The sequence below is a fragment of the Triticum urartu genome, chromosome 5A (genome assembly GCF_056163025.1).
Source record: "Triticum urartu cultivar PI428250 chromosome 5A, HENAU_Tu73, whole genome shotgun sequence".
NCBI classification, from domain to species: Eukaryota; Viridiplantae; Streptophyta; class Magnoliopsida; order Poales; family Poaceae; genus Triticum; species Triticum urartu.
This window is the reverse complement of record NC_141877.1, coordinates 642,905,584-642,908,477: the sequence shown is the minus strand read 5'-3', so window position 1 is coordinate 642,908,477 and position 2,894 is coordinate 642,905,584. Positions and strand designations below refer to the sequence as shown.

General features: G+C 41.8%; 1 pseudogene; it reads right to left on the bottom strand.

Annotated features, from left to right (window-relative positions):
* Nucleotides 1–297: 297 nt before the first annotated feature.
* LOC147973680 (uncharacterized) lies at nt 298–2,309 on the bottom strand (annotated as a pseudogene).
* Nucleotides 2,310–2,894: the final 585 nt, after the last annotated feature.

Genomic DNA, 2,894 nt, shown 5'->3' with positions numbered 1-2,894 from the left:
AGTGGCGGCTAGGTTTTGGTCAAGGGGAATGAGGCGCAGGGATCCAATGGTTTTTGGTGGCCTCTCTTATGTAGACAGTGTGGCAGGCTTGGTGGGTTAGTTAGGTCCAACACGGAAGCCCACCATCAGGCCCACGTTTCACGTCAAATTGGATAGAAGTACAGTCAGGTTCAGTCAGGTTCACACAAGTTCAGACAGACTCATGCAGGAAAGTACAGACAGGTTCAAAACAAAGTGAAACAGGTTCTAAACTAATTCAGGCGGGTTCAAAGAGAGAAGTTCTACCTTTTTATAGTGTCAATTACCACTTGCATAGAAATAACCCTTTAATTTTCTGCTTGCAAACCTCTTCCTTTTGGTACCAGCCAAAACATCTGAAGTTGCAGCAACAGATCTTGGTGCACTGAATCCCTTGCCTCCCCCTCCACCTGCAGGCCTACCCCTTTTAGCTATTGTAGTAGGAGCTGGTGCAGATGCAGCAGGAGCTGGTGCTCTTGCATGTGGTGCTGGTGCTCTTGCAGTAGGGGCTGGTGCTCTTGGAGTTTGTACTGAAGCAGATGGAGTAGGTGCGTAGAATGCCATGCTTTCCTACATTAAAGGTCCAACTTCACTTAGATTAGACTATGTAAAATAAAACATTGCTCTGATGCTTGATAATTACCTGGTGTTTGTTTTCCCTCATTTGAAGTTTAGGCCTAAGAGTCTTATTGCAACTTGTATACTTGTGTCCTTCCGACCCACAATTTCCACAGGTAATTGTTCCCATCCTACTGGTGTCTCTTGGGGCAGGAACTTCAAACTCTCCTTTCCTCCTTGCAGACTATTTTCTGCCTACCTTTTCTTTGAACACAGGAGGTTCAATGTCTGGAGTGTTTGTGTGAGGCTAGAAATCTGGACCAGGAACAGGGTATATAATTTCTTTGTATGTCTCCAAATAAAGTGGCTTCTTGAAAAAGTCATTGACATAGTCCTCAGGATGCAGCTTTTGCTTTGTCATTACAGATATGCCATGACTGCAAGGTACACCAGTCATGTTCCATCTCTTGCAGTCACATGTATACCCTTCCATGTCCACACAATACTGTTTTTCTTTGCTAGTAACTTGCCAAATTGTTGGACCAGCTTTGTCAGCCTGGCAATACTTGGCATACTACTTGTTCTCTTCTAAAATCTTCGAGTAGGTTGGTGTGATTGTCCACCTGCTAAGCTGTAACTTCTCCCTAGTTTGTTGCCTCTTGATCATTTGCTTGGTCCTAATCCCTTCAAACATTGTCCTTATTGGTTTGGCCCTAACATCCAATACCATCTTGTTGAAGACTTCACTTAGATTGTTCACAACTAAATCTATTTTGCAAGTATGATCCATAGCAAACCTAGCCCAAGTAGAGACCTCAATTTTTTGAGCCATTTCCAATCATTCTCAGACTGTGCTTTCAGCTCTGCCATGCCTAGCTCATGCCCATGTTTAGTGTAGGAGTAGCTAGCCTTGTCAATACACTTCTTTCGTTCCTGGCCTCTAAATCCAGCAGATTGAAAATTGCATATATGTGCCTAAGACAATACCTTTGAGGTGAATCAGGGAATACCTCATTTATTGCCTTAAGCAAGCCATGTACATTCACAAATTATTGCTACAATTGAAAAGAATGAAATAATTAAAAAAATAATAACACTGAATTGCTCAATGAAATTCCTCCCAACCTTTTGCCTGTCAGATATGATAGTGTATGTTCCAAATTTGTTGCCACTGCCAATGCAACATATCAATTGAGTTAAAAACCAATTCCAACTTTCACCATCTTCCTTGTCAACCATACCAAAAGCTATAGGATAAATATTGTTGTTTCCATCCCTTCCTGTGGCTGCAAGAATTTGCTGTCCAGTGGTTAACTTGATGAAGCATCCATCAAGACCTATAAATGGCTGCAACCATTAAGGAAACCTTCACTTGAAGCTGCTAAACAGTAGAACATATACTTGAATCTAGGAGTAGGTGTTGTGTTCTCTGGATCTTCAAATGTTGTTACTATACACCTGCTACCTGGGTTTGTGTCAAGAACTGGTTGAAGGTAATCCCTAAGCCTCAAGTACTGCTGCTTGTGGTCACCTTGAACTACATCAACAGCCTTCCTCCTTGCTCTATATGCCACACTTCTTGATACATCCATTGAAAACTTAGTCTTGGTCTTCTTAATTAATGCATCCACAGGAGATCTAATGTCTTCTCTCAATGCTGCCTCTACTGACCTTGACATCCACTTAGTAGTAACCTTTGTGGACTCTGCACATGCTCCACAAGTGTGCAACATATCACACTTCTTGATGCAGAATGTTTTTTCATGAGCTAACTTAGAGGCACATATATAAAAATCACATCCCTGGGCAGCTCTCTCTGAGCACCAAACAATAATCCTATCTGGGGCATTTATGTGGTATTGAAAATTTCTCAAAGTCCTAATGTGAAAATCCCTAAGTGCATCTCTGAACTCATACACAGTGGTGAAGAACAAGCCCTTACAGAACTGTTCTACTGGTCCTTGAAGTTTGTGATCATACCATATCCTATCTTTCAACTTCTTATTCATTCTCTTCCTACCACTTGGTTGTTTATAGGATCCTTCAGGCTCATCTTCTTCATCACTGATGCCATAATCACCAGGGAAACATTTTTCATCTGCTTCAGGGAACCAATCTGCTTTCTCCATTTTCTCAACCTCATGGTGGGATCTACTGGTTGGACCAGGTTTTCTCACTACCTTCAGTTTCTGTACCACTGCTGTATCTTGTTGTGCAACTTCATCTTCAGAGGAATACTCTGACTGAAAATCCACATTGTTCCCACCGAACCTGAATTTGCAGCTTCATCATCAGAAACAAATTCAGACACATCAGTG